At 44.5% G+C, this 26,075-nt stretch overlaps 1 protein-coding gene across 1 annotated transcript in view; it reads right to left on the bottom strand.

The window, feature by feature from the left end:
- Positions 1–26,075, bottom strand: part of LOC126159020 (uncharacterized) — a 514,849-nt gene that overhangs the window by 94,263 nt on the left and 394,511 nt on the right. The window lies entirely within an intron of this gene.

Raw genomic sequence — 26,075 nt, 5'->3', positions numbered from 1 at the left:
GTTCAACGTCCCTTCTTGAAAACGGGGATGACCTGTGCCCTTCTCCAATCCTTTGGAACGCTACGCTCTTCTAGAGACCTACGGTACACCGCTGCAAGAAGGGGGGCAAGTTCCTTCGCGTGCTCTGTGTAAAACCGAACTGGTATTCCATCAGGTCCAGCAACCTTTCCCCTTTTGAGCGATTTTAATTGTTCCTCTATCCCTCAGTCGTCTATTTCGATATCTACCATTTTGTCATCTGTGCGACAATCTAGAGGAGGAACTACAGTGCGGTCTTCCTCTGTGAAACAGCTTTGGAAAAAGACATTTAGTATTTCGGCCTTTAGTCTATCATCCTCTGTTTCAGTACCATTTTGGTCACAGAGTGTCTGGGCATTTTGTTTTGATCCACCTACCGCTTTGACGTAGGACCAAAATTTCTTTGGATTTTCTGCCAAGTCAGTACATAGAACTATACTTTCGAATTCATTGAACGCGTCTCGCATAGCCCTCCTCACACTACATTTCGCTTACCGGGTTTTCATCTGGCGTGAACCAGGAACCAGATAGCAACCCCTTAATGTAATTGAAAGGGACTTGTATGGAGGTCGTGGTTTTATGGTGTGGGATGGGATTGCGATTGGTGCACGTACACCCCTGCACGTCTTTGACAGAGGAACTGTAACAGGTCAGGTGTATCGGGACGTCATTTTACACCAGTATGTACGCCTTTTCAGGGGTGCAGTGGGTCGCACCTTCCTCCTGATGGATGATAGCGCATGGCCCCACGGAGCTGCCATCGTGGAGGAGTACCTTGAAACAGAAGATATCAGGCGAATGAAATGGCCTGCCTGTTCTCCATACCTAAACCCCATCGAGCACGTCTGGGATGCTCTCGGTCGACATATCTCTACTCGTCTTCAAACCCCTACGACATTTAAGGAGCTCCGACACGCACTGGTGCAAAAATGAGAGGCTATACCCCAGCAGCTGCTCGATCACCTGATCCAGAGTATGCCAACCCGTTGTGTGGCCTGTGTACGTGTGCATGGTGATCATATCCTATATTGATGTCGGGGTACATGCGCAGGAAACAGTGGCGTTTTGTAGCACATGTGTTTAGGGACGGTTTTCTCAACTTATCACCAATACCGTGGACTTACAGATCTGTGTTGTGTGTTCCTTATATGCCTATGCTATTAGCGCCAGTTTTGTACAGTGCCACGTTGTGTGGCACCACATTCTGCAGTTATCCTTATTTTATGAGCATGAGTGTAGATGTGGCATCCACCAGGCGCAGCATATCACTTGTGGACTACCGATGAAGCGACATTCATGAGCACTTTTAGTCACCTATTAGCGTGTAGAGGAAACCTCTTTCGCCCTGATGAAAGCGGTGATGCGTCGCGATGTGGGTTCTGCAGCGTGTACACAGACCCCACCGACAAAATATCCGAAGTTGTTTAGGGCTGTTATCTATGTACACTGAAGAGCCAAAGAAAATGGTCCCCGCGAGCACGCAGAAGTGCCGCAACACGACGTGGCATCGACTCGACTAATGTCTGAAATAGTGTTGGGGGGAACTGACACCATCAATCCTGCAGGTCTGTCCATAAAGGGTATGACGGGATGGACATCTCTTCTGAACAGCACGTTGTAAGGCATCCCACACATGCTCAGTAATGCTCATGTCTGGGGAGTTTGGTGGCCAGAGGAAGTGTTTAAGCTCAGAGGAGTGTTCCTGGAGCCACGCTGTAACAATTCTGGACGTGTGGGCTGTCGCATTGTCCTGCTAGAATTGCCCAAGTCCTTCGTAATGCACAATGGACGTGAATGGATGCAGGTGATCAGACAGGATGCTTAGGTACGTGTCAACGATCGGAGTCGTATCTACATGTATAAGGGTCGCATATCACTCCAACTGCACACGTCCCACACCATTACACAGTCTCTACTAGCTTTATGACATGTAGAGTCCATCGATTCATGAGGTTGTCTCCATACTGGTACAAGTCCATCCTCTCGACACAGTTTGAAACGAAACTCGTCCGACCAGGCAACACGTTTCCAGTCTTCAACAGTTCAATGTCGGTATTGATGGTTTCAGGCAAGGCAGTCATCAACGGTACACGAGTGGGCCTTCGGCTCCGAAAGCCCATATCGATGATGTTTCGTTGACTGGTTCGAACGCTGACACTTGTTGATGGCCCAGCACTGAAATCTGCAGCAATTTGAGGAAGGGTTGCACTTATGTCACGTTGAACCATTTTCTTAAGTCGTCCTTGGTCCCATTCTTTCCGGATTTTTTTTTTTCCGACTGCAGTGATGTCGGAGATCTGACGTTTTACCGGATTCCTGATATTCACGGTACACTCGTGAAATATTCGTACGGGAAAATCCCCACTTCATCGCTACGTCGAGGATGCTACGTCTCATAGCTCGTGCGCCGGCTATAACATCACGTTCAAACTCACTTAAATTTTGATAACCTGCCATTTTAGCATCAGTAACCGATCTAACAACTGCACTAGAAACTTGTTGTCATATATAGGCGTTGCCAACCGCAGCGCCGTATTCCGCCTGTTTACATATCTCTGTATTTGAATATGCATGCCTATATCAGTTTCTTTGGTTCTTTGGCGCTTCACTGTATCTATATAACAAAACGGTTGAAGTGATCATGATGTCCGTAGCAGGTTGTCTATCTAACGGCTTGCAGAGGGCAATAAAAATCTGTTTCATGTCTGTGTGCTTGTGTTTCATATCGGTATCCTTGCGACAGTATACATAACTAATACGTAAACGCCACGCATAAAAAACAGGATTTTTTGTGCTTATACCAAGGGTTCTAATGGTGATAAAAAGGTAGGGTCAGGTGTTACGGATAGCCCTTGGGCTAGTGACCATTTGTATACTCAACAGAAGGATTGTCTTAGTGCAAATATCCAAGATTACAGGGTTAAAATCTGAATATTACACACTTCCTCCTGCTTAGGCAAAGGTACTGTGGGTCTGATGGGTCCTACGGAGGTACCATTAGTTCATTGGCGGTTCCTCGGAAAGTCCTAAGAAAATGGGTTTCTTACTATACTTTTGCTGTCACAGATGGACCAAAACCCAGCCGAGAATTCCAAGACGGTTAAGATACAAAAGTTCAGAGTTACCGTGCTTGTACACGTAAAATACGGTGTGAGCGGAAAAATTGTTTATAAAGAGCCGTAGCACGGAGAAATATGCTGTAAAGTATCTCCGTTATCGTTTGGGAACCCCATGTTGTACTACTGAAACACATGCAAAACTTTTTTGCAAGTTAAATCCGTTCTGAGTTAAAAAATTAGCTTTACGTTATTTCAGTTTCACTCAAGTAAACTATTTAAATTTTACTGACCAGTACATTTCTTTTCATATGAGCTAGGTTCTCTGATGCAGCAGAGAGAAGGAGGGAACCAGCGGAAAAATACTCCTATCGGAGCACAAAAAAATGAGAATATATACATGTTTATTTAAAAGAATATGACTGAAAAGTGGTAGTACCAGATGCCTCATTCTATCTTTCTCAGCACTTTTAAAAATTTTCAAAAAAATTTGGCATGCGAAAATAACCATGTTTTTTATGCTAGAGAGAAGAAGACAGCGGCAGTGGTAAAGAGATGCCAAAGTAATAAATACTGAAAGGCAGTAGACAGTGGAAGGAGACAATGGCAGCGTAAGAGAAAGGGAGGGACACAGTGGGAGTGGAACATAGTTGACAATGACAGAACGATGGGAGGCAAAGAGTCAAGGAGACTGCACCAGGAGCGGGGGGAGGGTGAGGAATAAAGATAAAGTGGAAATGAGTGAGAGACAGTAATAATGAGAGACAGCGTATATAACAATGATAACGAGGAGGAAGAGGTACTGACCGCGAGAAGAGAAAGCAGCAGTGGGGAGAAAAGAATGAGATACCAGCAGTAGGAGAGAGCAAGAGAAGACTGTGATAATGACAGGAGACTATAGTAGTAGGAAAGAAAGAAGTCGCTGTGACACAGGCGTCAGTGACAGATAGACACAAAGATATAATGACAATGAGTTGGGCTGAACGAGAGAGTGAGAAAGGATAACTGGGTGTGGGTGGACTAGCGATGGACTGGTGAGTGTGGGTGAGTTATAGTTAGGGGAGCTTGTCGGAGTTTGAGGTGTTGCATGTTAAAAAGAAAAAAAGCGTGAATATGATCTCATGCTAAAATTTTAGGAAAAACTTTTGAAGATGGTGAGAGAAAGATAGAATGAGGCAGTTGGTACCTCATGTTCAAGAGTTTTTAAATAAACAGGAACATATCCGCAAGTTTTGTGCTCCGATAGGAGCATTTTTCCGGTGGTAATTATTGACCGAATTTAAAAATTTAAAATGCTGTCATAATCTAATCATTAAGGAGGAGGGAGGAGGAGGAGGAGATTAGTGTTTAACGTCCCGTCGACAACGAGGTCATTAGAGACGGAGCGGAAGCTCGGATGAGGGAAGGATGGGGAAGGAAATCGGCCATGCCCTTTCAAAGGAACCATCCCGGCATTTGCCTGAAGCGATTTAGGGAAATCACGGAAAACCTAAATCAGGATGGCCGGAGACGGGATTGAACCGTCGTCCTCCCGAATGCGAGTCTAATCATTAAGAGCTATAACCTTACGTTGCATGTTTAAAACAACACTCCAAAGTATTACAGTTAGAAACTGTGTGCGCATCGCGAGACCACATAACTCATGGCCCGCAAATTACCCAGGCTACATTCATCCAGTATTTAGGAAGGGAGCACTTAGCGACTTTCAAAAAATTTTACACGTAATTTCAAACCTTCAAGAAACTATTTCTCGGTATCTCTTTCTGCAAGACAATTAAAGAAAAAAGTTTATCGCTTACTACGTTTCCGGTGTTCATGCAGTGAAACTTCAACATCAGAGGTGAAATTTTACTTTATTATTTCTTTACTACTAACTCTATTCGCAACACATTCGCAGACGGTATTCGGATGTGCCACTGAATGTGCTGGCAAAATTATATCATTTTACGACACACAGTTCAGGCGATACGAGATTGTCAACATTGAGATGAATTAAAAACCAGATTTTCTTGAAATGAAATGTAAATTACCGAGACTATACTCATACAGTCTTTCATGATGAGAGCACCTGACAGCTTCGAACAAACTTTAAACGCAATTCAAATCTTTTTTAAACTTTTTCTTTACTCTGTGAGTTAATGATCCGAAACTAAGAATACCCAAATAACTAAGGTTTCTCACGTTTTCAACCATAATGGTTCCACATGCTTAGCCTCAAATATTTAACGCATTAACTCACTGGTACAATAATCAGGCGTTTGAAACTTGAGCTTTGCGTGCGCTCATATCGATTCTGGCCGCTCGTTGATGCACTTCAGTCTTCATTCCTTAGCAACGGCTTGCCTGGGGTCTCGCGAGGGGGCAGCCTTGCAGTTCTTTGAGGTCCCTTAATCACACGTGCGACTCTCTGCGTGCTCTTGCGAACTGTCTTCGGACCACGTTTCCATTGTGTTTGAACTTGCCACTGACGCTGCCCCCATCCATCAGATAGGTTTTATTACCCGCGTAATCAACTGGGATGACTGTCACGCATGCGTAGACGCCACTCTGCAACACACGCAGATACTGCTGTGCTGGGTACGTATCCGCTGCTTCACCATGTCACATCTGGTCTACTCCAGGTGGTCATCAATTCTAAACCCGGTGGAGGCGACGATCAGCCATGGGACAAATCGTCGATACAGCCGCAGCATCTTCTCCAAGTTACTGCCTAGAAGAACAGTGTCTCCCGCGCCTCGCAGCCCGCACGAAACTCTGAGATGAAATACCAATTCAACCGACTCTAGTGGGAAATAAAGGCTACTGAGAAGCGTCAGCGGAACCAGTCTTGAGCCAACCTACTGTAGTTACCACACTCTGCATCGAAGATGGCACTGCTTGGGGGGAGACTCGACACTTTCTTTCATTGTGAGGAAGGCTGGAGGGGTCGATTTCATCACCAGTCAGAAGCTTCGGCAAGTGCCACCACTCGTCTCTGGTAAGACTACTGCTGTATTTAGCGCCATCCTGCTAATGGGGAAGTACCCTGAAGCCTGGAAAGAGGAAGAGGTCTTCGCTATTCCCATCCCACACAAGGATCCTCGATCTCCTGGTATTTATTGCCTGATTATCCTTCTTCCTTTGCCCTCAAAGTTTTTCGAGAGAACTTATCTGGAGAGGTTGTTAATTCAATGTCCAGGATAAACGGCTCCTGCTTTCTAAACACTCTGGATTGTTGTGCGGCTACTCACCAACTCATCAACTGATGCGATTGACGCCGGAAATAATTCGGGTTCGTCCTCCTTGGAGTTTTCGATTCTGTATGGCACCAGGGCCTCCTATTTAAACTCATCCTAGAGAATAGCATGTCCAACTTTAGGCTTTTTCACTCCTGCTTTCAAGATCCGACATTCCATGTTTGTAACTATTCACGAGAATCGTCTCACCACCACATCCGAGTCCCACAAGGGTCAGTTCTGAGGCCCATGTTATATGTGCACTTCACCAGCGACATACCGAGGACGAGGAACACCTAACTGGCGTTACAAGCAGATGACACGCAGTTCCTCAGCAAAAGCAGAATTATATGTGTGCTGCAGCAGCAACTTCAACCAAGACGACGTTGTTTCCTGAGCCACCACGAATTGTCTTGCTTGCAGGCTGCAGAAGATGGAAGCCCCATTCTCGTTTGGAGACCCACACCTCATGCAATTCCACCTCCTGAGGCCAAGGGCATATGGATGCGAGGCTCATATGGATCCTTGACACTGAGGACGTACACTGCCATGAAATGCGTCGTATATGTCTCCTTTACCTAGTCCTCAGTCCGTAGTCAAGTCTACCTCCAGAAGTCGAACTGACTACCTACAGATCGCATGTACGGCCGCTCATCGAAGGTGCTGTATCTTGGGGAACTGCAGCTGAATAACACATACTACGTCTTCGACGTATCCGGAGCCGAGCTCTAAAGTAGGCCCTCCATCTTCCTCCAGATTATCCGTTGAAATTAGTCCATCAATTGGCAAGAGTTCTGTACCTTCGGGAACGATGCATGTTCAGGCTTGGCGATAACCACTTTGCTAACAATCATAACTGCATGTAAGTGGCACGATAAAAGGCGTCCGCTGGGTCCGTCGTTAGGTTTCGTCACATATCGGATTTGTCCAGAGCACGTCGTATCGACCTCTCCTTCGTTTCATTTCTGCAAACGCTAGCGACCCAGCAATTGCAGTTTCAAAATTGCGTGGTGTAGTTAAACGATGCAGTTTCTGTTAGTAGCGCTGATTACGTCAGCATTTCCTCTCACAAGTCTCCGCCCACAGCAAGGACCAATCTTGTCACTTAGGTTTTTATTCATCAGTTTCATTTATCCTTTTAAAGAATGCCGATGTGAAGAAATAGCACACTAGTTGAGTGCAATCGGACTTCTTCTTTGTACCACTTGTACTCGCTTCACATGGTCAAAGAGAAAGATTGGACGTGACGAAAACTCAAAAAATAGTGAGACTCCTTCACAAGTGAAAGTAAAATTATGTTCTACTAGAATTTCAAATAAAAATTTCAAATATTTACCGAAAATTTCGAAAAAATATAATATAAAGTAAAAATGTTGGCATTCGATATTGCCCTTTCGATATCGGGGAAGGGGGAAGGAAACATTGCCGATGTATACCTATACTTTTTGGGAAAGTATCGATATACCGATATATCGACATTTTATCGAGAGACCTGGATCAGACCCACCGTCCTCCTGAGTGTGGGTTGGTGTGCTGACCGCTACGCCATCTCGTCCCAGGCGCCCTAACGCTGGCTGCGCTTCCTTAACTGTATTCTCACTTTCCGAAATGACTTGTCGAACTTCCAATCTCTTAGTTGTTCGCTCATTCGTTTCCAGATTTAGTAAGTTATATAGGAGATCTTCTAAAGACTAGATTCGGCCCATTAACCGTCTTCGGAGCACTCTGATTGTGGAGGCGGCACCTCCCATTTCGGAGATGTCGTTAGTGCTGACGCCAAATTTCTAAAATTCCTATTCAAATTCAAGTGGAACTCTGTGTTAGCGTGTCTTAATTCTGCGTTTTAAAATTTTCCCGGCGAATTGAATGTTCAGATAAATTTCGGGCTTGCAGCCGCTGGTCGTTTAATTCATCGCACGGTATGTCGACTGGGCACCTGCCTGTCATCTTCAGTGAGCCATCGAAGACTGACAAAGAGCTGCTATGTCCCTAAATATACTGGATGTTTCCGTAAGAGCGTGCAAAAATGTAACAGGACGTAGAGAATGCTCCACTAAATAATTTGAGGTAGGGAACTTTGGGTCGGAGAAGCCAGCTGAAGGAGATATGGAAGTAAACTTGTCTACCGCTTTGTCTAGCATTATTGTTTTCCAGTTTATTTACAACTAACATTCGTATTACATCTACATTCCCTATTTCCTGCAAGGAAACAAGGACGACGAGCTTGATTACTAGGAAGTCAGTATCAGGTTTTGTTTATTTTATTTGTCCATAAGATGGCTCTGTTGTATCGTATTTACATTGTACGAAGAGAGAACGTGCTACGAATCAACGACAGTGTTGGAAAGTGTTGCAGTGGTCCCCGCTACAAGTACTCGTCGTATTGCACTGAACTGGACTCCGCACATACTATCACGTAGTGAGTATTCCACTAACAACAATTACACCCATATCACCCTCAACGAGTCCATGCAAAGCTTGTGAATGACTTTACACCAAGGTTCGCATTGTATTAGTGGTTGCTCCGACAGTGGATTGATCGACCAGATTTCCTCCAAATCGTGCTGTTTACTGCCCAGGCCTAATTTGATCGTGACGGTATTTCGCACCACAGGAATAGCCACGTGTGGGATGAGAAGAACCCCCACGCTGTCGTAGAGTCACACTATTAAGTACGTTTTGCTGTAAATACACTCCTGGAAATGGAAAAAAGAACGCATTGACACCGGTGTGTCAGACCCACCATACTTGCTCCGGACACTGCGAGAGGGCTGTACAAGCAATGATCACACGCACGGCACAGCGGACACACCAGGAACCGCGGTGTTGGCCGTCGAATGGCGCTAGCTGCGCAGCATTTGTGCACCGCCGCCGTCAGTGTCAGCCAGTTTGCCGTGGCATACGGAGCTCCATCGCAGTCTTTAACACTGGTAGCATGCCGCGACAGCGTGGACGTGAACCGTATGTGCAGTTGACGGACTTTGAGCGAGGGCGTATAGTGGGCATGCGGGAGGCCGGGTGGACGTACCGCCGAATTGCTCAACACGTGGGGCGTGAGGTCTCCACAGTACATCGATGTTGTCGCCAGTGGTCGGCGGAAGGTGCACGTGCCCGTCGACCTGGGACCGGACCGCAGCGTCGCACGGATGCACGCCAAGACCGTAGGATCCTACGCAGTACCGTAGGGGACCGCACCGCCACTTCCCAGCAAATTAGGGACACTGTTGCTCCTGGGGTATCGGCGAGGACCATTCGCAACCGTCTCCATGAAGCTGGGCTACGGTCCCGCACACCGTTAGGCCGTCTTCCGCTCACGCCCCAACATCGTGCAGCCCGCCTCCAGTGGTGTCGCGACAGGCGTGAATGGAGGGACGAATGGAGACGTGTCGTCTTCAGCGATGAGAGTCGCTTCTGCCTTGGTGCCAATGATGGTCGTATGCGTGTTTGGCGCCGTGCAGGTGAGCGCCACAATCAGGACTGCATACGACCGAGGCACACAGGGCCAACACCCGGCATCATGGTGTGGGGAGCGATCTCCTACACTGGCCGTACACCACTGGTGATCGTCGAGGGGACACTGAATAGTGCACGGTACATCCAAACCGTCATCGAACCCATCGTTCTACCATTCCTAGACCGGCAAGGGAACTTGCTGTTCCAACAGGACAATGCACGTCCGCATGTATCCCGTGCTACCCAACGTGCTCTAGAAGGTGTAAGTCAACTACCCTGGCCAGCAAGATCTCCGGATCTGTCCCCCATTGAGCATGTTTGGGACTGAATGAAGCGTCGTCTCACGCGGTCTGCACGTCCAGCACGAACGCTGGTCCAACTGAGGCGCCAGGTGGAAATGGCATGGCAAGCCGTTCCACAGGACTACATCCAGCATCTCTACGATCGTCTCCATGGGAGAATAGCAGCCTGCATTGCTGCGAAAGGTGGATATACACTGTACTAGTGCCGACATTGTGCATGCTCTGTTGCCTGTGTCTATGTGCCTGTGGTTCTGTCAGTGTGATCATGTGATGTATCTGACCCCAGGAATGTGTCAATAAAGTTTCCCCTTCCTGGGACAATGAATTCACGGTGTTCTTATTTCAATTTCCAGGAGTGTATATGGGCCGGCATTGTAGGTGACAATCTCATTGGGCCGTAACTTCTACCTGGCCGTCTGAATGGCCACTTGTACTTGAGGTTCGTGCAAAGAATCCTGCCTTACTTGTTGGAGAACGTACTCTGGCTGTTCGTGAGAGGATGTGAATACAACATGACGGTGCACCGCCTCACTTCGGTGTGGATGTCTGCAACCATCTCAATGCTGTATTCCCTAGTCACTGCTGGGTCACCTGTCCTGCATCACCTTCATTATTTCCTATGGGGATATGTAAAGTCACATGAGTCGAGATCGCAGTGGTTTCGGAGACAGAATTAGTTAACTGAATCGTAACTGCCAGTGATGTGTTTCGAGACACACCAGGCATATATGTCATGCTTGTATTGAGGTTGATAACCATCAGTTTCAGCACACTTTGTAAGACACAGTACAAACGGTACGTTCATTGTGTCGGTGACGGTACTTGCAGTTAACTGTAAGTAATGCAAATAGAAAAGTACGCGGCAGAACAGATTTTATTCCCGTTATCCCCTTAAGCTGGTTTCTCCGACCTCAGGTTCCCTACCTCAAATTTTTCAGTGGAGCATCCTCTATATTCTGTTAAATTTTTGCACGCTCTTACGGAAACACCCCGTTTAGTGCTCTGCGAGTATTCCGCGCATCATCAAAATCAAGTTTACCGGCGTGTTCTCCCTCTTTCCCACTTCCTCATTCTTGGTTTTAGCTGACAGTGCCCTGTTAATCTTCTGGGTGAAATGCTCATTTTTTCTGGTCTTCACGTGTGCGAGGTCTTTCAGCAAACTGTGTAGATCAGAAACTACCAAACCAAGGATCAAGAAGTGGACAAAGAGGAGAAGACGTAGCTTTTCTTCCTTTCATGGGCAACATTTCCTATAAAATAGCAAGAATCCTCTACAAATTTCTCGTGAAACTGAGTTTCCCACCATCTAAGATTGCAGACATTCTGGGATCAATGAAGATGACTTGTTACTGCGGAAGGCTGGAATTTACAGAATACATTGTCAACGTGGTATGGCTTACACAAGACAGACAACACGCTCTGTGAAAAAACGCCGCACTGAAGATCACCGTTGTACTTGACTTTTGCAGCCAAGCAAGCCCGCTACTGCCCAGATTTGTATTTCCAATCGACCTTCAACAGAGTATTATAGAATTAGGATTCTGATCAAAGCAATATCTTTTTGGGACTCCATATCAAAGAATCCGTGGAAATGCACCTGGCGGAAAATCTGATGAACCGCGATAGTGGCTACCAGTTGGGTAGTGTGTGGAACCCCATCGTCTCCACGATTTGCGGTAGTGACCGAACGCCGTGGCGCAGTGATTAGTATACCGGATTCGCATTCGTGATGACGATGGGTCAAACCTGCGTCCGGCCATCCTGATTTAGGTTTATTCCTAAGTCGCTTCAGGCTAATGCCGGGATGGTTCCTTTCAAAGGGCACGGCCGACATCCCTCGCCATCCATCCCAAATCCGATGTGACCGATGACCTCGCTGTTTGGTCCCTTTCTCACAAATCAACCAACCAATCTGAGTGGTAATGCAGAGGACAGCTGAGTGGCGATTTTCCACCAGTGAGGGCGCTGCCGCCGGGAAGTGTGATACGTCTATCAACATGACTTTGACGTATGCGCGGAGTACTTGCAGCGCTATACGGGGTGGTCCATTGATAGTGACTGGGCCAAATGTCTCACGAAAAAACGAAACAACTACAAAGAACGAAACTTGCCTAGCTTGAAGGGGGAAACCAGATGGCGCTTTGGTTGGCCCGCTAGATGGCGCTGCCATAGGTCAAACGGATATCAACTGCGTTTTTTTTTTTTAAATTGGAACCCCCAATTTTATTACGTATTAGTGTAGCACGTAAAGAAATATTTTTTCGCTTTGTGATAGATGGCGCTGTAATAGTCACAAACGTATAAGTACAGTGGTATCATGTAACATTCCGCCAGTGGGGACGGTATTTGCTTCGTGATACATTACCTGTGTTAAAATGGACCGTTTACCAATTTGCAGAAAAGGTCGATATCGTGTTGATGTATGGCTATTGTGATCAAAATGCCCAACGGGCTTGTGCTATGTATGCTGCTCGGTATCCTGGACATCATCCAAGTGCACGGACCGTTCGCAGGATAGTTACAATATTTAAGGGAACAGGAAGTGTTCAGCCAAATGTGAAACGTCAACCACGACCCGCAACAAATGATGATGCCCAAGTAGGTGTTTTAGCTGCTGTCGCTGCTAATCCGCACATCAGTAGCAGAAAAATTGCGCGAGAATTGGGAATCTCAAAAACGTCGGTGTTGAGACTGCTACATCAATATCGATTGCAACCGTACCATATTTCTGTGCACCAGGAATTGCATGGCAACGACTTTGAACGTCGTGTACAGTTCTGCCACTGGGCACAAGAGAAATTACGGGACGCTGACAGATTTTTTGCACGCGTTCTATTTAGCGACGAAGCGTTATTCACCAACAGCGGTAACGTAGACCGGCATAATATGCACTATTGGGCAACTGAAAATTCACAAAGGCTGCGACAAGTGGAACATCAGCGACCTTGGTGGCTTAATGTATGGTGCGGCATTATGGGGGGAAGGATAATTGGCCCTCATTTTATCGATGGCAATCTAAATGGTGCAATGTATGCTGATTTCCTACGTAATGTTCTACCGATTTTACTACAAAATGTTTCACTACATGACAGAATGGCGATGTACTTCCAACATGATGGATGTCCGGCACATAGCTCGCGTGCGGTTGAAGCGGTATTGAATAGCATATTTCATGATAGGTGGATTGGTCGTCGAAGCACCATAGCATGGCCCGCACGTTCAGCGGATCTGACGTCCTCGGATTTTTTTCTGTGGGGAAAGTTGAAGGATATTTGCTATCGTGATGCACCGACAACGCCTGACAACATGTGTCAGCGCATTGTCAATGCATGTGCGAACATTACTGAAGGCGAACTACTCGCTGTTGAGAGGAATGTCGTTACACGTATTGCCAAATGCATTGAGGTTGACGGACATCATTGTGAGCATTTATTGCATTAATGTGGTATTTACAGGTAATCACGCTGTATCAGCATGCGTTCTCAGAAATGATAAGTTCACAAAGGTACATGTATCACATTGGAACAACCGAAATAAAATGTTCAAACGTACCTACGTTCTGTATTTTAATTTAGAAAACCTACCTGTTACCAACTGTTCGTCTAAAATTGTGAGCCATATGTTTGTGACTATTACAGCGCCATCTGTCACAAAGCGAAGAAAGTGGTCATATTTCTTTACGTACTACACGAATATGTAATAAAAATTGGGGATTCCTATTTAGAAAAACGCAGTTGATATCCGTTTGACTTATGGCAGCGCCATCTAGCGGGCCAACCATAGCGCCATCTGGTTTCCCCCTTCGAGCTAGACAAGTTTCGTTCTTTGTAGTTTTTTCGTTTGACGCTTATTTCGTGAGATATTAGGACCGGTCACAATCAATGGACCACCCTGTGTATACTGCGTATCAGAGGAGCTCTTCGTCAGTCTTCACTACCTCACCTAAAGATAACTGGCAGGTGTCCAGTCGAAACATGGTGCGATGAATTAAACGATGACCGGCTGCAAGCGCGAAATTTGTTTGAACATGTCTTCTCTAAACTGACATTACTTTTTATTTAATTTTTTGTTCGTTCATTTTCCAAGTTTACGTCTAGCGCAAAGGTAGTTGTTAATAGGGCAAGCTCCATTCCAAGTCTTTCAGTTGCCCAAAACAACAGCGTCCGTACTACGGTTGGTGCTTCTGGGCGTGTGCCAACCAGAGGAGTTATTCTTAAAGCCTTGCGTCGCGAGTGCTGTTGGAAGCGGCGCCACGGATCACAGGAAGACCGCATACCGCCCGGCATCCAAAATTACTGCCCTTTGTGCTGTCTTTGGCTCTGTGGGTCGCTCGTTTGATTTCCTAGCCGGCTTAAACACTGAAATATCTCTCTGCGTGTTTATTCTAGCGAGCTGACTGTTTTGATCCGAATAAACGATGTAACAGAAACTATCACGTATATATGACCAACGCATGTGTATGCTACACTTTACCTTTGGAATAAATCTAAATTCCTGTACATCCGATTGTTTAAATATTACGATGTTTTTGGAAAGCTTGCAGTTGTTATTTTTTAACGATAAAATTGTCTTCGACTTCTCGGTTGTATCCTACTTCTTCCTTTCCATCTCATTACTTCTGCTTATATATCACATCTTCGTCTTTAATAATTTGTGTTGTATGAGCCAAACATAGCAATCTTCTGCAGTTTTCCCTGTTTACCTCTCTATGTACTCTGTCATTATACAACGCGCACATGACATATTTTCCGCCAAGCTGTTTTCCGCTAACGTTTTCCAACAACTAGTCTGTTCCAAGAAAGACTTGTTCGTACCTAGCTATAAACTCGTACCCAAATTTGTGGTTATATCTACACCTCTAAATATACTCTGTGTAGTCTCACGGATTGTGGTAGAGAGCATTTCTTGAGTCATTACGACTTCTCCCTTTTCTCATCCATTCGCCTGTCAGGGTAAGCCTTCATATGAGATCGGTGTTCATTAATTTTAATTTTGTGAGGGATATGTGGAAGGATTTAACACGTTGCTTGACTCTTCTTGGAACGTTGTTGTTGTTGTGGTCTTCAGTCCTGAGACTGGTTTGATGCAGCTCTCCATGCTACTCTATCCTGTGCAAGCTTCTTCATCTCCCAGTACCTACTGCAACCTACATCCTTCTGAATCTGCTTAGTGTATTCATCTCTTGGTCTCCCCCTACGATTTTTACCCTCCCCGCTGCCCTCCAATACTAAATTGGTGATCCCTTGATGCCTCAGAACATGTACTACCAACCGATCCCTTCTTCTGGTCAAGTTGTGCCACAAACTTCTCTTCTCCCCATTCCTATTCAATACTTCCTCACTAGTTATGGGATCTACCCATCTAATCTTCAACATTCTTCTGTAGCACCACATTTCGAAAGCTTCTATTCTCTTCTTGTCCAAACTATTTACCGTCCATGTTTCACTTCCATACATGGCTACACTCCATACAAATACTTTCAGAAATGACTTCCTGACACTTAAATCTATACTCGATGTTAACAAATTTCTCTTCTTCAGAAACGCTTTCCTTGCCATTGCCAGTCTACATTTTATATCCTCTCTACTTCGACCATCATCAGTTATTTTGCTCCCCAAATAGCAAAACTCCTTTACTACTTTAAGTGTCTCATTTCCTAATCTAATACCCTAAACATCACCCGACTTAATTTGACTACATTCCATTACCCTCGTTTTGCTTTTGTTGATGTTCATCTTATATCCTCCTTTCAGGACACTGTCCATTCCGTTCAACTGCTCTTCCAAGTTCTTTGCTGTCTCTGACAGAATTACAATGTCATCGGCGAACCTCAAAGTTTTTATTTCTTCTCCATGGATTTTAATACCTACTCCGAATTTTTCTTTTGTTTCCTTTACTGCTTGCTCAATATACAGATTGAATAACATCGGGGAGAGGCTACAACCCTGTCTCACTCCCTTCCCAACCACTGCTTCCCTTTCATGACCCTCAACTCTTATAACTGCCATCTGGTTTCTGTACAAATTGTAAATAGCCTTTCGCTCCATGTATTTTACCCCTGCCACCTTTAGAATTTGAAAGAGAGTATTCCAGTCAACATTGTCAAAAGCTTTCTCTAAGTCTACAAATGCTATAAACGTAGGTTTGGCTTTCCTTAATCTTTCTTCTAAGATAAGTCGTAACGTCAGTATTGCCTCACGTGTTCCAGTATTTCTACGGAATCCAAACTGATCTTCCCCGAGGTCGGCTTCTACTAGTTTTTCCATTCGTCTGTAAAGAATTCGTGTTAGTATTTTGCAGCTGTGGCTTATTAAACTGATTGTTCGGTAATTTTCACATCTGTCAACACCTGCTTTCTTTGGGATTGGAATTATTATATTCTTCTTGAAGTCTGAGGGTATTTCGCCTGTTTCATACATCTTACTCACCAGATGGTAGAGTTTTGTCAGGACTGGCTCTCCCAAGGCCGTCAGTAGTTCCAATGGAATGTTGTCTACTCCGGGGGCCTTGTTTCGGCTCAGGTCTTTCAATGCTCTGTCAAACTCTTCACGCAGTATCGTATCTCCCATTTCATCTTCATCTACATCCTCTTCCATTTCCATAATATTGTCCTCAAGTACATCGCCCTTGTATAGACCCTCTATATACTCCTTCCACCTTTCTGCTTTCCCTTCTTTGCTTAGAAATGGGTTTCCATCTGAGCTTTTGATATTCATACAAGTGGCTCTCTTTTCTCCAAATGTCCCTTTAATTTTCCTGTAGGCTGTATCTATCTTACCCCTAGTGAGATAAGCCTCTACATCCTTACATTTGTCCTCTAACCATCCCTGCTTAGCCATTTTGCACTTCCTGTCGATCTCATTTTTGAGACGTTTGTATTCCTTTTTGCCTGCTTCATTTACTGCATTTTTATATTTTCTCCTTTCATCAATTAAATTCAATATTTCTTCTGTTACCCAAGGATTTCTACTAGCCGTAGTCTTTTTACCTACTTGATCCTCTGCTGCCTTCACTACTTCATCCCTCAAAGCTACCCATTCTTCTTCTACTGAATTTATTTCCCCGATTCCTGTCAATTGTTCCCTTATGCTCTCCCTGAAACTCTGTACAACCTCTGGTTCTTTCAGTTTATCCAGGTCCCATCTCCTTAAATTCCCACCTTTTTGCAGTTTCTTCAGTTTTAATCTACAGGTCATAACCAATAGATTGTGGTCAGAGTCCACATCTGCCTCTGGAAATGTCTTACAATTTAAAAACTGGTTCCTAAATCTCTGTCTTACCATTATATAATCTATCTGATACCTTTTAGTATCTCCAGGGTTCTTCCATGTACACAACCTTCTATCATGATTCTTAAACCAAGTGTTAGCTATGATTAATTTGTGCTCTGTGCAAAATTCTACCAGGTGGCTTCCTCTTTCATTTCTTAGCCCCAATCCATATTCACCTACTACGTTTCCTTCTCTCCCTTTTCCTACACTCGAATTCCAGTCACCCATGACTATTAAATTTTCGTCTCCCTTCACTATCTGAATAATTTCTTTTATTTCATCATACATTTCTTCAATTTCTTCGTCATCTGCAGAGCTAGTTGGCATATAAACTTGTACTACTGTAGTAGGTGTGGGCTTCGTATCTATCTTGGCCACAGTAATGCGTTCACTATGCTGTTTGTAGTAGTTTACCCGCATTCCTATTTTTTTATTCATTATTAAACCTAGTCCTGCATTACCCCTATTTGATTTTGTATTTATAACCCTGTATTCACCTGACCAAAAGTCTTGTTCCTCCTGCCACCGAACTTCACTAATTACCACTATATCTAACTTTAACCTATCCATTTCCCTTTTTAGATTTTCTAACCTACCTGCCCGATTAAGGGATCTGACATTCCACGCTCCGATCCGTAGAACGCCAGTTTTCTTTCTCCTGATGACGACATCCTCTTGAGTAGTCCCCGCCCGGAGATCCGAATGGGGGACTATTTTACCTCCGAAATATTTTACCCAAGAGGACGCCATCATCATTCTTGGAACGTACATTATCTGAATTTTAACGGTAAGACACTCCGTGACGAATGTACCTCTTGTATCGTCGATGAGCTGGTCTGCGGCACATTCGCGCTTTCTGTATGAGCCGGTGAGAAACTGCTTGCTCTTCTTTGGATGTTCTTCACCTCCTCTATTATATCTAACCTCTAAGGATTATAAACTCACCTGTCAAGAAATTCCTTGGAATTAACAGGACGACTAAGCATCTATTGATACTTATTGGAAGATCTTTAACTTGCAGGATCCATCCGGAATCTGCTTTTTCTACAATTAGTTTAGTGTTACCATTTCAGTTTAAATCACTCTGAACACATACCCCTAGATCTATTACAGCCGTGCCAAGTGCGTAGTTGCTCATACTTTGGGAAAGTAGACCCCTGATTTCTAGTACAGAGGGACTGTATTTCAATCCACGAATTAACGGGAACTCAGTTGTGACCATGAAAGCTCCTAGTATTTCAGCTGTAAACAGTCCAGCCATCTTCGGGAAAAGTCAGACAGACTGTAAAGCGCTCCTATACGCCTCACACAGGGTGGGTCATAGTCTTTAAATCAAACATTTAAGAGTGATACATCATGTCTGAGGAACAACTTTTTTTAGAGACAAAATGTTCGCTTTCGCTCCTGGGGACGTTAAGGTGTCCTTTAGTACTCTCCGACCTCGGGACAACGAGATTTTACCGAACTAGCACGGTGTTCTAACAATATGTGCTGCGTATCACCTACCCCAGTAAATTGATAGAATTATTTTCTACAAGAAAGCCTTAACAATCAGTATCTGTAAGTAGAGAAAGATACTGGGTGGTCATAATTAAAGTACAGCTACTCACAGAGGTCCATTGTGGGCTGAAATTGTATGCCTTGGTAGATATTCTAATGCGTTAATGCAAACTCGATTTACGCTGGAAAAAAATTAGTTCCTGTTTTGCTCATCAGGTACACATCTAGCGCTGTGAATGCAAGGAAGATGTATAGAAATGTTTCCACATGTAATGGATTAGGGCTGGGACATGGGCAGAAGGGCCAAACAAGTGAGAAAGGCATAATGTCCTTTTTTTTTATTAACTGATGCTTACACAATTTGATCAGTATTAGCGCCGGAGACTTCGACTGGATGCTTTACAACGCCAGATTTGCACCTGGTGGCTAAAATTGGAACTAATTGTTTCCAGAGTAAATCGGTTTCCACCTTAACGCATTAGCATATCTACCAAGTTCCGCTGTCATACGATAATTACAGCCCACACTGGGCCTCCGTAAGTAGATACGCTTTAATTATAACTACCTGGTATCTTGGAAACAAATGAAGAACTTAAAATTTTACTGGACGTACCACGTTTCACACGTAGCAGATGACTGGTTTGCAGTCAACACACCAGGCATACACACGACGCAGATTGCCTAAGGCCTGCCGCCTCTCAGGGGCACAACCAATGCATAAGGACGCCTAGCGGTGCTGGAAAGCATCAGCGAAAATTTTGTATGTAACAAAACCTGTTCCCCATGACGCCTGACGCAAAGACTTTGGAGTACCCTGTATAATGGGGCGAGACAAGTATGTATGAGTAGACTGCAGAGATACACGCCACCGTGATCCCTCTGTGAAGGATGTGGCTTCAGAAATTCCGGTCGGCAGAGGAACAGTGCCGCCGTCTGTAAGAGTTAACTGTCGGCAGTGGTGAATTCCATATTTTTTTCTAGATTAAAACCGTCATCACGATTTATTAAATTAGCCGTCTAACTATTTCACTGGCTTGCCTGAGAAGGATGAAGCAGATATTATAATCAAGCGTTCTCATAGTCTGCCCAGCCGCGGTTGATTTATCAGGTTTCAGCAGGCGGGTATAGCGTCGATGTTCCACACACTGTTATAGAATTGTACCTAAAGTACGTCCATTATCACATAAATCACGCTAGCAGGGAATCTTATGCATGCTTGACTTCCGTGCAATGAAGTACTCCTTCACAGTTCCAACGGCCATGGCTATCATGTCTGGAGAGGGTATGACCTATTTCAGAACAAAGATTCCCTATGAACGGTAAGAAGGCCATGGACTAGAACGTATCCTCCTCAGCTTCTTTAGATGAGACATGCGCCTTCGGGTTGAACTGCAAAGCCTTTTGGATCTTCCATAGTGGACTTCAGTCATAGACAAAAACTTTTCTCAGATTTTCGAGCTCTTCTAGTAACTGGTCTTTGTGAAGAAACATATTTGCCCTGTGTACTGGTGCTTTGAGGACACCACTGGTCTGCACATGGTAATAACAGCTGTCAGCTCACAGCTACACTTCTACGGGCTGAGTCACGCACGAAGAATAACTTCGAAAGTATGACAGTAGCTGAAAAGTTTGTGGGACAAATGTTGCATGGGACAACGGGGTTATAATATGACGTTGGTTTTTTTTTGCTAGGTGGGGTCGCGTCAGAGATATGAAGGTCAACTACTTTTTTTTTAAGTTGAATGCTATAGTCTGGTACTTATTTTCTGATAGCGGCTATCGAGACGAATCCAATGATGTGTAACAGTAAGGTCTTTGAAGGTCAACGAAGGTCAAAAAGGTGGCATGAACGTCCATTTAAAGAAGGTGTTCGAAGTGATGACCATTGGTATCTTCTTATCATGAACTGAGTGGTATTCCTTATCACTTTGGTACTTATCCGACACATGTTCTGTCAATTTTCTGGATTTTTTCTTGTGGGGATTCGTAGAAGACATTGTTTATACAGACGTTCCAACTACACCTAAAGAGAGAGAATGCCATCTTTTTGACCTTCGTTGACCTTCAAAGGCCTTACTGTTACACATCACTGGATTCGTCTCGATAGCCGCTATCAGAAAATAAGTACCATACTATAACTATAGCATCCAATTAAAAAAAAAAAGGTTTACCTTAATATCTCTGAAGCGACCCCACCTAGCAACAAGAAACCAATGTCGTATTATGGTCCCCGTTGTCCCCTGCAACTTTCGTCCCACAAACTTTTCAGCTACTATCATACATACGAGTCGGCTTGTGAGTACGCAGTGCCCTTTTTGTTTGTCGTTTTATTTCTTACCTCAATTACACTGTAAATCTCTACACGACAGTGTAAATTTTGTCATTATGAAGTGCGTGTCTTGTTTGGAAACAAACGAATTCCATTCACTCACCGCACTTTCTGCTGAAACGGTAGTGCCCATATTACTCTTCAAGCCTGCATTCAGTAGTGCTCGGTTCTGACTCAGGCTTGTATAGATTTACTGACGAAAAGTTGGACGATGTTCACCTCGCCGGCCGTTGTGGCCGAGCGGTTCTAGGCGTTTCAGTCTGGAACCGCGCGACCGCTACGGTCGCAGGTTCGAATCCTGCCCCGGGCATGGATGTGTGTGATGTCCTTACGTTAGTTAGGTTTAAATAGTTCTAAGTTCTAGGGGAGTGATGACCTCAGATGTTAAGTTCCATAGTACTCAGAGCCATTTGAACCATTTGATGTGCATCTCGCCTATTGGTTCACTGAATGCAGCGGAAGAACAGCACAACGACTCTATACTGGGCTGCTCCCGTATCCAAGGCAACCACATCACAGTGCTTTCCACACACTGTGTTTTGTATTGCAACTTTTGATTGTCGCATTTTACTGTTCTGATAACATATACACAGAAACAAATGTAATTGGATTAACATACTGGCAGATTAAAACTGTGTGCCGGACCGGGACTCGATCCCTGAACCTTTCTATTTTTTAATCAGTGCTCTACCACAGAGCTGTCCTGGCATGACTGAGAACCCGACACTCAGCTTTCCTTCCGCCAGTAGCCTTCTTCTAGACTGCGCAACAGAATTAAAGGATCACTTTTCCGAAACACCAAGTTGTGTGCAATCTTCCAGTGTAATGATGTAAAAGCGTGGCATCCTGTGACGTCACCCCCGGTCTCGACGACGCTCCAGACAGCAAGGTGTCGACACTTGCGAAAAATAAGCCATGAATCAGAAGTTCATGTGACGGGTAAGGTAGGTTAATGACGTCACATTGGCACCAAATTTCACCACAGTTCTGCCCAACGCCACACGATCAGAAAGTCCTTTCCTATCCACATTTCATCCCTTCTTTTGGCGCCTCTTTGATGGAGATTAGAACCCTGACGCTCAGCGTTGACATCACGCGGTTTTATTATGAGTGGACGAGGAAAGCATTCCAGACAAACCGACACTCAGAATCGAAACGAAAAGGGCTCAGCGGGTGGTACACAGCGCACCAATGAAATCACCCCTTTCCCTGCGATGTTGATATCCAAGCATTAGGCGGTCGAAAACGACAGTTCGGAGTGCAATGAGCAACGAGAAGACGTTCTTCACATCCACTAACACTGCCGACACACTCGGGGGTTTGAGCCCATCTCTAGGGACATCGTGGAGCTGCATCCCCATCGAGCTTGATCACACCCGTTCGGAGCACAGTGCGACAGCAAGTTTTGCTCTCGTGTACAGGATGGAACCACTAGGGAAATTTCAAAACCATACATCGAAATTTGAACATGATCCAAAGCACCTATGGGTGGTTATGCTTTTTCTGCGCTGTTTTTGTGTACCTCCTGTGGCAACACATGTGTTAATAAAATGACAAGCGATCCCTCTAACACCGCCTCCCCCCAACATTTCTGCAATCCCTCGGCGGCACCCGCCCATATTTACTGAAAATTTCAAAAATGCGCATGTACAGACAGAACTCGGCACGACGTCTTGCAGAAGGGCAACCCCTTTGTCACACTCCGATTACAGATGGCCTGCTACTAGACACAGAGCAGTAGTGTAGCGCGGAAGAGCAGAAGCGTAGCCCGCCCGCAGGCACCTAGCAGTCTCGTCAAGGGATCTGTTCGAGTTTGGCGTAGACCCCATGATGCCATGGACCCAAGTGGTCAACAAGACACTGTGCGAGCTGGTGGTGGCTCCATAATGGTGTTTGATGATGATGATGATGATGATGATGATGATGATGTTTGGTTTGAGGGCCGCTCAACTGTGCGTTCATCAACGCCCGTACAAAGTCCGAATTTTTACGCAGTCCAATTAGTACGCATTCCAATTTAGCCACTGTCACGAACGACGATGACGATGAAATGATGGGGACAACACAAACACCCAGTCCCCGGGCAGAAAAAAATCCCCAACAATGCCGGGAATCGAACCCGGGATCCCGTGATCCAGAGTCAGCAATGCTAGCCACTTTTTTTTGTTGATCTCATTTTGTTCTATACTGATCGTTGAATTCGTTCAGGGCTGTCGTCTGATGACACCCGTTCAGCCTCTTCGTTGATTCGTTCACTCAGTGTTTTTTTTTTTTTATTATTATAGAGGGCAGCTAACCCTCTGACCGAACACGCTGAGCTACCATGCCGGCTCGTATAGAAACTGTTCAAATGGCTCTAAGCACTATGGGACTTAACATCTGAGGTCATCAGTCCCCTAGACTTAGAACTACTTACACCTAACTAACCTAAGGACATCACACACATCCATGTCCGAGGCAGGATTCGAACCTGCTACCGTAGCAGCAGCGCGGTTCCGGACTGAAGCGCCTAGAACCACTCGGTCACAGCGGCCGGCGCCACTAGACCACGAGATGCCGAACCCGAATAATGGTGTGGGTTGTGTTTACGTGGAATGGACAGGACCCTCTGGATGTTCGGTTACCTGGAGCCATTTATGGACGTCACGTTCCGAAACAACTTTGGAATTTTTATGGATGAAAATGCCCCATGTCACCTGGCCAGAATTGTTCGCCATTGGTTTGAAGAACATTCTCGACAATTCGAGCTAATGGTTTGGCCATCCATAGCGTTCGACATGAATCCCAGCGAACATTAATGGGCCATAATCGAAAGGTCAAGTCGTCCACAAGATCGTGCACCGGTTACACTTTCGCAATTGTGGACGGCTGCATAGGCAGCAAGGCCCACTATTTCTGCAGGTGACTTCCAACGACTTATTGAGTCCACAACACATCGAGTTGCCGCTACGCCGGGCAAAAGAAAACCGACACGATATTAAGAAATATCCCAGGACTTATGTCACCTGACTGTAAGATTTGTGGAAGACCTTCAAAGACCTTACTGTTACACATCACTGGATTCGTCTCGATAGCCGCTATCAGAAAATAAGTAGCAAACAATAGCATCCAATTAAAAAAAAGGTGACCTTGATATCTCATTTTATCTAAGTGTGTGACATTCAGTGGTCACCTGATGATGGCCTGAAGCAGCTGAAAGCCAGTTAGGGAACAAATAAACATAATTTTGCAGAACATTAAGAACGTGTTTCCTATTAAATAATGCTGTGTTCTGTCTAGCACCAAAGGAAAACTCCGTCAGTGTTATAGTTCCGCTGGATTGTACCACTCTGTGGAATTTTTGACTACCCAACAACGTTTGTTCATTGTCTTCCCAAAATTTTTCAGCTGCAGGCCATCACAAACACCGTGAAGATGAACAAAATCCAGCGTTGAGGCTTGACGTTCAGCCGACGATAAGTTAATCAGCTTCGGTTCTCAGGCTTAGATGGAACAAGGGGAAGGAGATCGACTAGATTAGGTTAGGTTATATTAGATTAGATTAATACTATTTCCATGGATCATGAATACGATATTTCGTAATGATGTGGAACGTGAAGTGTTGCTAGAGGAGGCCGAAATGCAAGCGTTTAAATACACGCTGACTGGCGTGAGGTCTGGAACAGTTAAGGGAATTAATAGTAGCAAAGAAAGTACGTAGTTGATATAATACTTAACTTTAATCCACAATTGGAGTACATCGGTCTGATGGTTCATGCTTCATTAGATACATAGCAAAGGATAAATGGCGCCTTGCTAGGTCGTAGCAAATGACGTAGCTGAAGGCTATGCTAACTATCGTCTCGGCAAATGAGAGCGTAGTTGTCAGTGATCCATCTCTGGCTAAGTCGGCTGTACAACTGGGGCGAGTGCTAGTACGTCTCACTAGACCCGCCGTGTGGCGGCGCTCGGTCTGCCATCACTGACAGTGGCGACACGCGGGTCCGTCGTATAATAGCGGACCGCGGCCGATTTAAAAGCTACCACCTAGCAAGTGTGGTGTCTGGCGGTGACACCACAGAACGATTCAAATTTTCCAATACATGACATAATTAAGTTAATTTAACAACATAATTAAGTTAATATAACAACTTTTTTTTCTTAATTTATATCTAAAAATTCCTCTATGGAGTAGAAGGAGTTGTCATTCAGAAATTCTTTTAATTTCTTCTTAAATACTTGTTGGTTATGTGTCAGACTTTTGATACTATTTGGTAAGTGACCAAAGACTTTAGTGGCAGTATAATTCACCCCTTTCTGTGCCAAAGTTAGATTTAATCTTGAATAGTGAAGATCACCCTTCCTCCTAGTATTGTAGCTATGCACACTGCTATTACTTTTGAATTGGGTTTGGTTGTTAATAACAAATTTCATAAAAGAATATATATACTGAGAAGCTACTGTGAATATCCCTAGATCCTTAAATAAATGTCTGCAGGATGATCTTGGGTGGACTCCAGCTATTATTCTGATTACAGGCTTTTGTGCAATAAATACTTTATTCCTCAGTGATGAATTACCCCAAAATATGATGCCGTATGCAAGCAATGAGTGAAAATAGGCATAGTAAGCTAATTTATTAAGATGTTTACCACCAAAATTTGCAATGACCCTTATTGCATAAGTAGCTGAACTCAAACGTTTCACCAGATCATCAATGTGTTTCTTTCAATTTAATCTCTCATCAATGGACACACCAAAAATTTTGAATATTCTACCTTAGCTATATGCTTCTGATTAAGGTCTATATTTATTAATGGCGTCATACCATTTACTGTACGGAACTGTATATACTGTGTATTATCAAAATTCAGTGAGAGTCCGTTTACAAGGAATCACTGAGTAATTTTCTGAAAGACATTATTGACAATTTCATCAGGTAATTCTTGTTT

Source organism: Schistocerca cancellata, chromosome 2, assembly GCF_023864275.1.
Source record: "Schistocerca cancellata isolate TAMUIC-IGC-003103 chromosome 2, iqSchCanc2.1, whole genome shotgun sequence".
Lineage (NCBI taxonomy): Eukaryota > Metazoa > Arthropoda > Insecta > Orthoptera > Acrididae > Schistocerca > Schistocerca cancellata.
This window is presented reverse-complemented; position numbering and strand designations above follow the sequence as displayed.